This window comes from Chaetura pelagica, unplaced genomic scaffold (assembly GCF_000747805.2).
Source record: "Chaetura pelagica isolate M959 unplaced genomic scaffold, ChaPel_1.0 scaffold123, whole genome shotgun sequence".
In the NCBI taxonomy this organism is placed as follows: domain Eukaryota; kingdom Metazoa; phylum Chordata; class Aves; order Apodiformes; family Apodidae; genus Chaetura; species Chaetura pelagica.
Window position 1 is genome coordinate 3397643 of NW_009953295.1, and position 15195 is coordinate 3412837.

The window sequence follows — 15195 nt, forward strand, 5'->3', positions numbered from 1 at the left end:
ACAGCTGTTTCTGGCCCCTGTTTATTGCTTATCATCACAGTTTGGGTTACTGAGTAATCTTCTTGGACAAATCACTTCCATGCCAGGAGCACAAGTGCAGAACTTAATACAGCTCTGTGATATGAAAACATGACCCAGTGCAATTCGGAAAGCCCTGGACTGAGAGAGATTCAACTCATACTGTGGTCTAATTTTTACCTGTCATACCAGGCAAAGGGGGAGGAAGGGGCATCTGCAGCTCCTACAATGGGGACAGGGGAAAAAAAAAGACTCCTTCTGGCAGCTCAGTTTGTAAAATGCCAGGTTTGCTCTTCTAGAAGTGGGTTCAAGTAATTGAACAATTCCTTTGAACTTTGCACAGCTCAGAAAATGTTTTTGTTATACATGAATGTTAATGTGATTTAGGAAATGTTGGCGAATATGAGTACAAATGAACCACAATGACTGTGTTTCTGATTCTTTAAATAAAATAAACATTAAGGCAACTTGACTGAGTTTTCTTTCTCTATTAGGCAGCAAAGTGAATTAACAGTGTAAGTGGCTCTGAAGTTCACAAAGAAGACAGGGAAGACCCCTCTGCAAACACTGATTTTTTTGACCAGATCCTACATCTCCTTTGCTTTCAGTAGTAATCCCCACATAAATAAAGGTCAGTTAAAGGTAAGAGATGCCTGAGAAGAACTCAGAATTTCTTTCTGGATCTTCTTTTGGCAGATCTGGGCTTCTTCAAAATCTCAAGAAGTTAACAACTTACCTGTGGAGAAAAGGTGTGTAGGTCCAGAGGAAGCAAGTGGGGACAGGCTGGGAAGAGAGACTGAGGTGGTGAGGCTATGGCAGAGAGGCTGGAAGGGGATGCAGCAGCAGAGGCACTTGTGAGGAAAACTGCAGCCTCTAAGCCCACCAGTGGGTTTCAGGGGTGCTTGGAGGTCACCTGGTGGGTTGAGCCAGTTTGTGAGCAAAGGAAGACCCCCCTCTCTCTACCCCCTGGCTTGGGCAAGTGTCCACAGTTGCGACACACTACCAAGGAGTACCTGTACTGTGTCCAGTTCTGGGGCCCCCAACACAAGAAGAATATAGAACTCTTGGAGCAAGTCCAGAGGAGGGCCACAAAGATGATCAGAGGGCTGGAGCACCTCTCCTATGAAGACAGGCTGAGAGAGCTGGAGGTGCTTAGTCTGGAGAAGAGAAGGCTCCATGTAGATATTATAGTGGCCTTCCAGTACCTAAAGGGGACCTACAGGAAAGTTGTGGAAGGAATTTTTACAAGGGCATTTAGTGAGAAGACAAGGGGTAATGGCTTAAATGTGGAAGAGGGGAGATTTAGGTTAGATATTAGGAAGAAATTATTTCCTGTGAGACATTGGCACAGGCTGCCCAGAGAGGTTGTGGGTGCCTTATCCCTGGAAGTGTTCAAGGCCAGGCTGGATGGGGCTTTGAGCAACCTGGTCTAGTGGGAGGTGTCCCTGCCCATACAGGGGGGTTGGAACTAGATGATCTTTCAGGTCCCTTCCCAACCGAACCATTCTATGATTCCATGATTCTATGGTGACCTGGAAGGAAGGTTCTATGGTGCTCCTGGAAGGAGCAGGTTGTTCCCTGAGCATCCGAATGCCCTTCAACCCAGATGAGGGGTGCAAACCCATTTTTGCATGTGCCCTGAGCTTCCCATCCAGCGGCACAGTACAGAGCATCTGGAGGTGGAGCATGCACTGGTTCTGGATGCATTTGCCTTCATTCAGCATGGAGACACATTTGAGGAAGAGGCACCTGAAGGTTATGATTTATTGCCCCACTCAGGAGCTTGTAGGGCAGGAGGAACCAGGCTCGGCTAGGTTAGCAGGGCATCTGTGTCATGGATTTACTCAAGGCAGTCACCCTTCCAGTCAGGTGACACGAGTCTCTCTGCTTCAACTGGATCCTGAGTCAAAATTCTGAAACATGGAAACCACAAGAATTTGAAAGTGGGCAGGCAACACCTTTCCTTCTGCTCAGCCTCCCTGGCTGTCCTGCCTGACAAGCAGTGTGGTGCAGAATGCTGAATGGAGAAGCCTGCCACATATTTCCAAGCTGGTCTGCAGAACTGGTCCCCTCCACACTTTGCCAGGTCCTGCTGCCCTGGCACCACGCTGTCCCACGCTGCCAGCACACGCTGCACACCTTGCCCAGCCTTCACACCTCACACCGGCCTTTACTCCTGTTCCCACGCCTGATAGGAATCCCAGTCATGTTTGAGAGAAAAATAATCATCATAAAATTGTTACATGGCTTGACTATTCCTAAATGCTTGTGGAGAGCAGAAGCACCTGGACAACATCTGCAGGGCTTTCCTGAGGCCAAAAGCCCTTCCTGACATTAGCAGCTCCTTATAACACTGGATGGGGCTTTGAGCAACCTGGTCTAGTGGGAGGTGTCCCTGCCCATACAGGGGGGTTGGAACTAGATGATCTTTCAGGTCCCTTCCCAACCGAACCATTCTATGATTCCATGATTCTATGGTGACCTGGAAGGAAGGTTCTATGGTGCTCCTGGAAGGAGCAGGTTGTTCCCTGAGCATCCGAATGCCCTTCAACCCAGATGAGGGGTGCAAACCCATTTTTGCATGTGCCCTGAGCTTCCCATCCAGCGGCACAGTACAGAGCATCTGGAGGTGGAGCATGCACTGGTTCTGGATGCATTTGCCTTCATTCAGCATGGAGACACATTTGAGGAAGAGGCACCTGAAGGTTATGATTTATTGCCCCACTCAGGAGCTTGTAGGGAAGGAGGAACCAGGCTCGGCTAGGTTAGCAGGGCATCTGTGTCATGGATTTACTCAAGGCAGTCACCCTTCCAGTCAGGTGACACGAGTCTCTCTGCTTCAACTGGATCCTGAGTCAAAATTCTGAAACATGGAAACCACAAGAATTTGAAAGTGGGCAGGCAACACCTTTCCTTCTGCTCAGCCTCCCTGGCTGTCCTGCCTGACAAGCAGTGTGGTGCAGAATGCTGAATGGAGAAGCCTGCCACATATTTCCAAGCTGGTCTGCAGAACTGGTCCCCTCCACACTTTGCCAGGTCCTGCTGCCCTGGCACCACGCTGTCCCACGCTGCCAGCACACGCTGCACACCTTGCCCAGCCTTCACACCTCACACCGGCCTTTACTCCTGTTCCCACGCCTGATAGGAATCCCAGTCATGTTTGAGAGAAAAATAATCATCATAAAATTGTTACATGGCTTGACTATTCCTAAATGCTTGTGGAGAGCAGAACCACCTGGACAACATCTGCAGGGCTTTCCTGAGGCCAAAAGCCCTTCCTGACATTAGCAGCTCCTTATAACATGGTGAATGTGGCAGCTACTCAGCATGGGTAGTTGGTGCCAAACCAAATAAATGAGCTGTATTAGCAGGGAAGCCAAGAGGTGATAAGTCTGGAGAAGGTCCTGTCCTCATGTCCCAGCCTTTCATGTAGCAAAAATAACTTCCCAAGCAGTCACAGATGTATTTCCAATCACTGGGGTGCGAGTGTCTCCCTTCTCTTCAGAATACAACTTGATTTTCCTCCAGCACTGAGTAGCACCACCTGCCTCGTGGTGCCAAGGAGGGGCTGCAAGCCAGGCCACCAGGGGGGCCCTCTCAGCCCCCAACCCTCCCAGCCAGTGTGTACCTCTGTGTTTATAGGTACTGCTCAGTTGCAGGTCAGACCATTCCCACTTCTTCATTACTCGACCCCATGGAAACCCCAGCAGCCCCATGGAAAGAGCCAGCGTCACCCCAGCTTGGCACGGGAGCAACTGAAAGTTGGTTCCAACACAAATGGCTCTTTAGCACCAGCCAAGACATGACATGATGGTTTTGCAAAGGCAAAAGACACAGTCTTAAGTGCAGGATTACAAGATTTGCAACCTCATGTGTGCACACATACCTGCGTGTATGGAAAAACTCAAAAGCAAGGAGGGCAGCCAGGGAGAGGGGCTGCCCTGGCAGTACCTGCCTGCCCCTCTCAGACTGGGCACTGGAAAAGGAGATAATTTTTCAGTTAGTGGTGAATGTCCTCATGGAAATGCCATGCCCAGGGAAACCCCAGGCTCTGCTGGCACCACCAGTACTGTGCAGATAAGGAGGGTGCCAGCTGCACCCTAGCAAAAGTTAGGGATGAGCAACTGGGGAGCTGCCTTCAGCAGTGAGGTTGCTGTCACCCATGGGCTTCCTGTGGTGATTGCAGCAGTGACAAGGAACACCTCTAAGTGATGGGGTAGAGGAAAAATGAGGCCATTAAGAAAGGAGGGAAAGGAGGAGTACCTTCAACTTACTGTCAGAGAGGGAAAACATTAAATTTGCATTTCCCATCTGCACAAGAGCTTGGTAAAGCTGATGCCAATCACGTCCGCACATGCAACCCCCCAGCAGACCCCAGGAGTAGAGTTTTGGGGTGTGCATGGCAGCCGTGAAGGGCAGTCCCATTGCCAGGAGGGCATGGCCTCTGCCAACTCCTGGCCAAGCAGGACCACAGCAAGCTCTTAGGGGCCAAGGTCCCTGAGAAGGGGGTGGGAGCAGCCCAGGGGAACAAGACAATACTTGGCAGCACCCTGAGGAAACCTGCTGGGGCTCTGGCTCCAGCTCTGCCACTGCAAGAGGTTGGAAGTCAAAGCCTAGCACATTCCCACCACAGTTCCCAACACAGGTGTCTCAACCCTGCCCCACAGCACCATTGCCTCCATGAAGCTGCCCCCCACACCTATTCCTTTCTCCCCAGCAATAGCAGGAAGACATTTATTGCTTTTCCTCACGGCTATGTCAAATTTGCCCTCCAGCTGCCCATAGGAAAATAAGCCTAGCAGACAGTGGGGGCAATTTGTTAAGGTTTTCCCTTTCCCTTCCCCAGATAATTGCCTGGGATCTGCATTAATGGAAACATAAATTGACTGCCTCGCTGCTAAATGACAATCAGGTTTTGTTTGACAGAGCTGGGAAGTATCTTATCCTGAACATCAGCACCGAACAATCTAAATGCAAATTGCAAAATGTTTGGGGGCAAGGAGGCTGTTTATCTTCTGATGAGGTTATATGATAACACAGAGAGGGGCAAGAATTGCCTTGCAGCTCCTAAAGGCTATCAAAGTATGTGGTGGTTAAACTGTGGGGCTAGTGTTTACGTATTATTTTAATGGACCAAACTCACTTATCCTGCATGGGTTTTCTTTTAACAAATCACTTTTTTAAACAAGGTGTAGTGCAGCAGCATTTCAGCCATATTTCAGCAATCCTCAGGCCCCTGGGAAAGCATGGAAAATGACAGAGCAGCCACCATTTTAATCCTGTTATGTCTATTGCTCCCAGCTTGTTCTCCTCTGATGAAACACATTGCAGTAGCTCAGAGAGGGAGAAAAACATTTGCTGCACTCCTGGCCTATTTCTCTTGTTAGATTAGGTTTATACATGGTAGCGCTGCCTGGGTATCTCCAACACTCCTACACAGGAACAGGACACATCTGAAAAATGAAATACAAGCAATACCATCGGCTTCCCAAGACGTCACTATGTCCTAGGGGTTATATCTCAATCTGGTTGTCCCAGGTTGTATGTGCAGCAGTTTTTGTGCTGGTTGGTTGGTTGTGAAAAAAGTTACTGCCTTCAAACCTACTTGGCACGTGGCTCTGGTATGTTACTCTCCCTTACAGTGTGTCACAACCAGAGTGGGGAAGCTCAGGGAGATTCAGATTAGAACCCCTTGCTTTCTAAATTCCTTCTCAGAGAGGAGCCTGTGTGTAGCTGCATCCAACCTTAGTCTCAGGCCTGGCCCTTCCAGGAAAAGTGATTAAAACATCACGGTCCAAGGAAATGCTCAACCAACCAAAATCCCTTGATCAGATTAAGGTGAAATGACATGACGCTCAAGGTCTGGATTTGAATATTAGGGTTAACTAAAACTATAGAAATAATACTGATGCTTCAATTATTATCTCAGGCTGTGCAATCATAAAAGCTGAATATTTAGATCACGAAAGTCACAATACTTCGAGCTACATGACCTGAGAAAAAATTGAGTTAGGCCTGGCATTACTAAGTTATTTAGGAAGGAAGGGAGAGGGAGATAGACAACAGGAGAAGAAAAATTGGAGAGATAGATAACAGAGGATCACCAATCCTGGATCCAGCACTAGGCCAGACAATTGGGGAGGGCTGGTGTCAGAGAAGCTCCCTAAGCCCACCATCACAGCTCCTCCTTTTATAGGCCTGTTTCACTTAAAAAATCCTTTCACAATGATGAGTGAGTATGGATGAGATACAACTGAGCAACTGGCGTGGACCTCCACCCACTCTGCTGCTGCATCATTATCTCTGTCACTGCAGTTATCTCTATCACTGTCTCCACATGCAGGCTGTAGGCCATATGCAGGCCATTATTTCCATAGGTGCCAGGCAGTCTTTTGGTCAGGCAGTCCTTTTGTTTTGTTCAAGAGATTGCAATGGTGTTTTGACACCACTTCCCACAATAGGTCCTAAAGTCTGGTCCCTCACACAGGCACTGCATGGTGTGGGCAGCGCCCTGGGAGTGGCGTCCACAGCAGCTTGACCATGTGGGTGTGAGATCTGCACTTGGTGTTTGTGACATCCAGCATTTTCCATAAGGCAGGCATTAGTTTTCTTTAGTCTTGTCCTGGAGGGAAGCTGTGTTCAACAGCTCAAAGCTTTCAGCAGCTCACAGAACTGGTCTCCTGGAAGTTTTTCCACTGAAGGGTTGTAATCTAATCTTCTCAGAGCTTGATTTAGGCTTCTGCATTTCTCCATAAATTTAGGAATGGTTTTGAGTTTACTCCAACAGTTTTTCTCATCTGGGAGGCAGAGGAAGGAAAGGATTAATGTGTTATTTTTATTTTCCATTTTAAATATATCTCATGCAGAAATACGCATGTGAATCTTTACAAGGCAGGCAAAAAGCAATAGATCTGTACAAGAGACACAAGTTGTGTGTGTATAAATTGTTGGGCCCTCAGACTGTTTGGTGTAGAATAGCCAAATAACTCACACAAATCTACAATTAAAAGGACATTTGAAAGTAACTGAATACACCAGGGGCAGCCATGGCAATCTGGACTTTTTGGAAGGGAAATCAGTGAGTTGAGACCGTAGCCCCACCTGAAATGGCTCAGCCTACTGTTCAGGGGGGCAGCTAGGATTTCAGTTTCATCCACCAGGTCCGTTCCTGTGACAGAGACCTTTAGGGACCAGCTGGGACACCCCTCGAAAGGGAATCATCACACCACGAGAGAAAAAGGACCAAGGATAGTTTTGCAGATTCAACCAATTAATGAGTGCCTGTTCTCTTACTGTTGTTAGAAAAGGCAGCAGGTGATTTTCAAAAGGCTTTGATGACATGGCTGCTAACCTGCAGCTCTCATGAGTGGGTGAGATGAGGAAAGCCAATGATTACTGCTTCTGTCAGCAGTGAGCTGCACCCATTAGTGCAGGTGGCTGCACAGACTGAACACCATAGATCTTGCCTTCATTACTGTGATAAATATGTATATATATGCACATATATAAAACACACACATATATATATCATAGAAACACAAAATCATAGAATCATAGAGTCATAGAATGGCTTGGGTTGGAAGCGACCTTAAAGATATCAGGTTCCAACCCCCTGCAAGGGCAGGGACACCTCCCACTAGACTAAGTTGCTCAAAACCCCAACCAAAGCCCCATTTTTCAGCTTAAAATCATCCCCACCTCTTCCTGTCACTGCTTGCCCTTGTAAACAGTCTTTCCTCAGCTTTCCTGTAGGCCCCTTCATATACTGGAAGGTTGCTATAAGTTCTCCCCAGAGCCTTCTCTTCTCCAGGCTGAACAACCCCTACTCCCTCAGCCTGTCTTCATAGAAGAGGTGCTGCAGCCCTCTGATCACCTTCGTGGCCCTTCTGGACTTGCTCCTTCTTATGTTGAGGGCCCCAGAACTGAACACAGTACTCCAGGTGAGGTCTCAGGAGAGAATGTGTATATATGTACACCTTTTTTTAATCCATACCACTGTCACTACTTTAGCACTAGCCCCTAAAATAGTCAGGCATTTTTGCTTAGCTCCTGGAGGAAGCCACCCTGAAGTCTGAGCTGGGAATGACTCCATTTTCTGAAGGGCATGGTCATTCTGGCAGCTTTTGGATTTCCACTTACAATTCCCATGAGTCTGGAGATGCAACAACAGGATTCAGTTGAGAAATTATTCAATGCCCAGAGTTTCTATCAATGTCAGAGGACTCTGGAACAGGCACGCTAAAAGGAAAATTAAGAAAAATAATGAAGTCCTCCTTCTTTCAACTCTCCAGTCCTCATAGAGAGCTCTTCATTAAATAGGACGGTGTTCATTCAGATTTAAAGGCAGAAAAATACATTCTTGAGCATTTCCCATGGTTTAATATGAAGAGCTGTTTTAATATTGCACCTCCATCCATTTCCCCTGAGCAGAGGACAATAAAGTGCTCTGGCAATACATACCCAGTTAAGGTTAAGTTTTGCCCATGGCAATTTGTTAAAAGCCCTGCTTCATATTTTCTAAATAAATATTAATTAGCTAAGGGAGAGAGAGAGAGAATGAGAACCCAAGGGAGGGAGACTGGGGCAGGGAGGATCAGGTTGTCAGTTGCTGCTCCAGCAGGTGTTTGGTTATTTATACAGGGCAGAGCAGAGAATTTTCAGCTCCCCATCCCTGGGGCTCAGCTGCTGTGCTGGGAGGAGAGTAGCAGCTCAGGGGGTTGTCCCAGGGACATGAAGAATCTCATCACTGGCCCAGTATTGGCTGGTGCCTAACATGATGTCACCTTAGACATTGTCAGATACTTGAGAGGCTGTTGGGGCAGCATCTGGCACCCCAGGAGTGCCTGGGGGTCGGCATGAGCAAAACGGGCTAGAGCAGCCTGTAGCACTTTCACCCAACTCCAAGAGTTCTCAGATGGGGTTTACATGGTGATCTTTTCCCTTCCATCCCCTCCCTGTGCCTACCCAGCAGCGAAGTGTGATGCAGGTCAGTGTTTGAGACTTCCTGGGTGGCGCTGGGTTGGATGCAGCTGTGGACTCACTGGTACTGCACCCAGTGATCCCTGGGTTGGGGCCTCAGTGCAGAATCAGTTAAATGTAGGTGTTCAAGCCAATCCTCAGTACCATGGGGTGGGGTGCAGGTGAGGATGACCCCAGAATTATCCAGAGCTTGAGGAGGAGCAATCCAGGTCACCCCATTTTATCACCAACTACTTCATGTTCACAGCAATGCAGAGTAACTCCTATCATGCTGAAAAGGCAGCTTTGTTCAGCAGTGGGCAAAGCAAATTGCCCTCTGGAAAACCCCTGGTGCAGTGTCCTGTTGATTTCAGTGCTGGTGACACTTGCAGGTTTGCAAGGTTGCAGGTTCGTCCTGCAGCCCTGCTGCCCATGGCCAGGGATGCTCTGCACAGCCCGGGTGGAATGCAAGGATGCAATCACTGTGGGTGACCAGGGGGTGAGGGAGCTGCTGGCCTACCCTCAGTGGGGCTGCAGCTCAGAAAGGGACACCCAGCCAATAGCTCACTAGTCATGAACCACACTTGCTAAATCTTTATAAAGTGATTTATTTTGTCATTAGCCTTATCTCGCTTTCTAAAGCTTACTTAGTTCCTAAACCATATTAGTTTTTGTACTTTCATTATCTCTTCAGTTTGGTAGACTGAACAAACCTTTTTTAGGACAGATTAATTTTCTTTCTTTAACTTTTTCATGGTCACATGAATCCAGGGGATTTATTTCATTTTTTTTTCCTCCCAAATTCTCCTTTACTAAAATGATGGAAGCATACACATGTGCATCCCTGTAACCCAAAGATCAGGGGAATTTTTCGTCCTGAGCTCTCTGCTAATTTTTGTACTGAAGCCTTCCCACCACGTCCCAGATGTTAATAAAATTGAAAATGAGCTGCACCGAGAATACCAGCCTGAGACAGAGAGAAAAAAAAAAAACCAAACCCTGATGAGGGTCTGTCCCTCATATCAATAAAATCAGCCTTGTTTCTCCAGGCGGTGTGTGAAATATAGTGGGCACATAATCCACCCAGCAATAAAAGGCTGCCACATGACTCTCCAGCACCCAGGGAGCTATCATTTTCAATTAGGAAAAAAAGCCTCTGGCATGCGACAGCTATGGCAGAAGAACTGAACACAGTTAAGGCAAAATTTAGTTTCATTACAGCTCGACGCAGATTAGAGTTTTTCTTTGTTTTCACACTGCGTCCCTCTGTCATCATATGGGAGGTAACGTGGCAGCACGGGCTCTTCTAATGGCTTGAGCACAACCATCAATTGAGGACACCCTAAAATCATGCTTTTTAAGAGGAGTGCAGCACAAAGGATCTTTGCAGCATGTCTAAAACTACCACCCTCACTGAACAGGGTGCTGTAATTTAAGTATTAATCTGTTTCTGGGATGCTGGATAGCAATGCCAGCAATCATCTGTGGATATAAAAGCTGTCTGTTCCTGTTGATTTCAGTGCTGGTGACACTTGCAGAGTTGCAGGTTTGTCCTGCAGCCCTGCTGCCCATGGCCAGGGATGCTCTGCACAGCCCGGGTGGAATGCAAGGATGCAATCACTGTGGGTGACCAGGGGGTGAGGGAGCTGCTGGCCTACCCTCAGTGGGGCTGCAGCTCAGAAAGGGACACCCAGCCAATAGCTCACTAGTCATGAACCACACTTGCTAAATCTTTATAAAGTGATTTATTTTGTCATTAGCCTTATCTCGCTTTCTAAAGCTTACTTAGTTCCTAAACCATATTAGTTTTTGTACTTTCATTATCTCTTCAGTTTGGTAGACTGAACAAACCTTTTTTAGGACAGATTAATTTTCTTTCTTTAACTTTTTCATGGTCACATGAATCCAGGGGATTTATTTCATTTTTTTTTCCTCCCAAATTCTCCTTTACTAAAATGATGGAAGCATACACATGTGCATCCCTGTAACCCAAAGATCAGGGGAATTTTTCGTCCTGAGCTCTCTGCTAATTTTTGTACTGAAGCCTTCCCACCACGTCCCAGATGTTAATAAAATTGAAAATGAGCTGCACCGAGAATACCAGCCTGAGACAGAGAGAAAAAAAAAAAACCAAACCCTGATGAGGGTCTGTCCCTCATATCAATAAAATCAGCCTTGTTTCTCCAGGCGGTGTGTGAAATATAGTGGGCACATAATCCACCCAGCAATAAAAGGCTGCCACATGACTCTCCAGCACCCAGGGAGCTATCATTTTCAATTAGGAAAAAAAGCCTCTGGCATGCGACAGCTATGGCAGAAGAACTGAACACAGTTAAGGCAAAATTTAGTTTCATTACAGCTCGACGCAGATTAGAGTTTTTCTTTGTTTTCACACTGCGTCCCTCTGTCATCATATGGGAGGTAACGTGGCAGCACGGGCTCTTCTAATGGCTTGAGCACAACCATCAATTGAGGACACCCTAAAATCATGCTTTTTAAGAGGAGTGCAGCACAAAGGATCTTTGCAGCATGTCTAAAACTACCACCCTCACTGAACAGGGTGCTGTAATTTAAGTATTAATCTGTTTCTGGGATGCTGGATAGCAATGCCAGCAATCATCTGTGGATATAAAAGCTGTCTGTTTTCTGTTTAGGTGCACTTCAGACTGGATTTTAGCCCCTTTAAGCCATCACCTTTCCTTGGGCCAAACTGTGATTATATGAATTTAGAAAACCACCCTTGGCATCTGCTCCTTTCCCTCTACTGATGACATCGAGTGCTGATATGATGCAGCAGCAAAGTGAAGGAAGGCACAATGCCAGGCCTGCATCTGACTTAATAAAATTACAGCAAATCCAAGGTATTACTCAGACCACATCTCTTTAATGTCTCACTTAAATCTCCATTGTACCCTAATAAGTGTAACTCACTTTTTACCTTGAGTATTCAGCAGTTAATCCACTACAATATTGACTTGCATTTATTAAAGTATTGCTTACATTTTTAACCAAATACATTTTGCAATCTAATTCTGGATAGAGCATTTTTTTAAAGTGTTGATCTTATTTCTTCTCCATCTTCTTTTTTTACTTTTCTCAACTGTTTGCAAAGTGCTTTAAATCCAGGGAGAGAGATGAAAGCTCAGATCAGCCCCACCACTGCCATGCCCAGCCCTGGTGCCACCCCAATGCTGCCAAGCTCACTCCATCATTTTACTCTGGGCTGGGCAGGAGCACGCAGAGGGAAGGGTATGGGCCACAGGGCTGGTGGGGGCTGCTCCAGCATTCAGGGGATGCTCAGCAAGAGCACAGCCCCAGTCAGAGTGCGAAGGGGCTGTCACAGCAGACGCTACCACAGGACCATGAGTCCACAAGGCAAAGCTGAACGGGAGGGAGGAAAAAGCCAATGGTGCAGAATAATAACCAGGAGCACCTAAATAAATGACCACTAAATAATAGTGATGCAGACCGTTGGTGGGGCTGTGAGTCTGGCTGGCAGAGGGGTACCCTCTGCACTGCCCTACTGCCACCTGCACTTTGTCTTCTGCAGTCTGCAACAAAGACTGTTTTTTCAGGTTTTCAGCCTCAATCAGGAAAAGCTGGAGATCCTCACCCTCCTCACAGGCCCATCAGGCCTAATCCAGCATTTAACACCAGTGACAGACCAACAGGCCCAGCCTGAAGAACCACCCAGTGGCTCACAGCTGAGCTGGTTGTGCCATGCTCACCAACCAGGCATGACCTCACACCCTTGGCTGTGAGGCAAGGCACCCACTGGCTCGTCACTGCTTCATTTCTTCAGGGCATACAGCAGAAGAGCAGTCTAGCTGGGAGCACATGTCCTGGCAGATACCCGAGTCAATGTCAAGCTGATGTCTTCTTATTAGTCTTAATTTTAAAAAGCATATTGCATTTGGAGCTAGTACGGAGCTGGGAGGTGTTACAATCACATCTGAGGACAGATAACTAATATAAGTCCTAAAAACTCTACAAAACCTGTATGGACAAAGGACAACCATCAAGTTTAACCTGGAGAAGGTGCAAGCCAATATAGCTGAGGAAAATAATCAAAGCCACAAATGTGTCATGAAGGAGGCACTCAGAAAGCAAGGGCTAAAACAAGACTGCAAGCAAGAGATGAAGAGAGAATGTGGACATGTGTAAAGTGAGAGCAAACAGGAGCCTGGAAGAGCATAGTTTTTCTCAGCAGGAGTTAGCACTAAAAGCATGGGGTTGTATGGCAGTTTTGAGGACACTGAGATCTGTATTTCATTTCAGCACAGCCAATGCTGTGCTAGTATTGTCTAGGGTGGGGGAAAGATACAGAACTCTCTCCTAGATCCCAAGCCAGAGCCCCCGCCTTGCTAAGAGCCATAGAAGCCTGGTGGCTGCCCCAAAGATCAGACTGCACTAGAATCTAAAGTTCTAATTAAAAGGACATCTCCTATTTTAATCCACAACAACCCTGTCAATGTTTTCTTTTGTCCAACAAGATGAAATTTTAAAATAAATAAATTTAAAAGAAGCCAAGAATATTATGCAGAACAGTTTATATGCCAAGTGTTTGTGACTTGTAGACAGATACAGATGCCACTGCAGATGCAGATACCATTGCAACTAGCGTTCTATATGTAGATACCATTTCATATACTATTTCACATGCAGAAATAATTTATTTCTGCAGATTAAGATGCAGAAATTATTTGCAGAGGCAAATGCTACTGCAGACTAAGATGCCATTGGAGGTGGCATTGCACATACCATTATGCCAAATATTTTCTATGCCAAGATATTTTTTTAACTTGCATCCTGGTTCTGTCCTCCTCAGAATCTTCTTTTTCATCTTCTACACCACCTCTTTCTTCCATCAGCCATTGAAGGAAGTCTCTCTCAATAGCTGGAATAATCTGACCTGAAGAAAGTAAAAAATGGGTTTTCATATTAAGGATGAAGGGCAGGAACTTGGGAGTAATTTTCCTTTTGTTACAATCATTAGAATCATAGAATCATTGAATGGCTTGGGTTGGAACAGACCTTAAAGATCATCTAGTTCCAACCCCTAGCATGGGCAGGAAACTCCTCAGACACTCCTCACTCCTACACCCCTCCTTTGGGTGGCACACAGTCACACACTGCAGAGGTGACAGTGCAACAGTGCACAAAAAAAGTGGTGATTTGATAAATCAAAGAGCAAAGCCTCCCAAGCAGTGCTCAACAAGCTCTTACTTGCAGAACGATGATAAATGTTTCCTGTTGTCGGTACCACATTCACACCACACAAAGAGCTTGCAGCTAACCAGCTTTGTCCCTGTGCTGCAATCCCAGGGAAGAGTCTGCAGCCCTTTGGGGTAACTCCTACAGCTGCCTGACCCGCTGGCAGGCTGCAGGCACCAAGGCAAGGGGATCAGATCCTTGTGACCCACACATGAACTCACAGAGAGGGACAGCAGGTAAAAGCGAGCTGATGTTGAGCATCAGCCCTGAATGGGAACAAGCAAGTGGGGAGGTGGAGTTGTAGATCGTTTTGCCTCTTTGCCCAAAGACTTGATTTGCATTCCCAACTGCTTTTAAAACTAGCCCCAAGGTAGTAGCCCCTCCCCTGCTTCCACCAGCTGAGCAATTGGGGCATTTACCTGAATGGCAAAGAGCTAGTGATAGTCTTCACCTCTTCCTGAGCACAGACGGACCTGCCCCATCAGGCTCTGAGGACAACCCTCCAGCCACCAAACACAGCTGAGGCTCAGGCACCTCCTGCTGGCCTGCTGGAGCCAGACCACTTGGTATGAGCAGCATCCCTTGCTGCCCAGGGCAGCTGCAAGAGCTGTTATTCGGATGCTGTCAGTCCCAGAGCATCACTGGGACACCCAGAGGGTTAACACACAGGAGCTCAGAACAAATCCTCTCTGGCAGCTTGAAGGATGAACCTCACACAGTAGATGAGTGTTGAGACTATACTGACCCACTCGTGCCCAAGAACAAAATGTTTCATTGTGCCCAGAGGAACAATTTGTGCAGAATGAAATGAGATTACATGTTTTATTTCAATGGGTTTTGTTCAGAAAGGAGAAGAAAAGGCTTTCTCTTCAGGGATCTGTAGGAAACTGTCATTTAGGAGCCAGGACTCAAATACTCCCTTTGCCTTTGACAAAAAGAAAAAATACTCCTGCTGCTTCTGACTTTCAGCTGGAGAAGGAGTTTTTTCTTTTACTGTCTCTACCA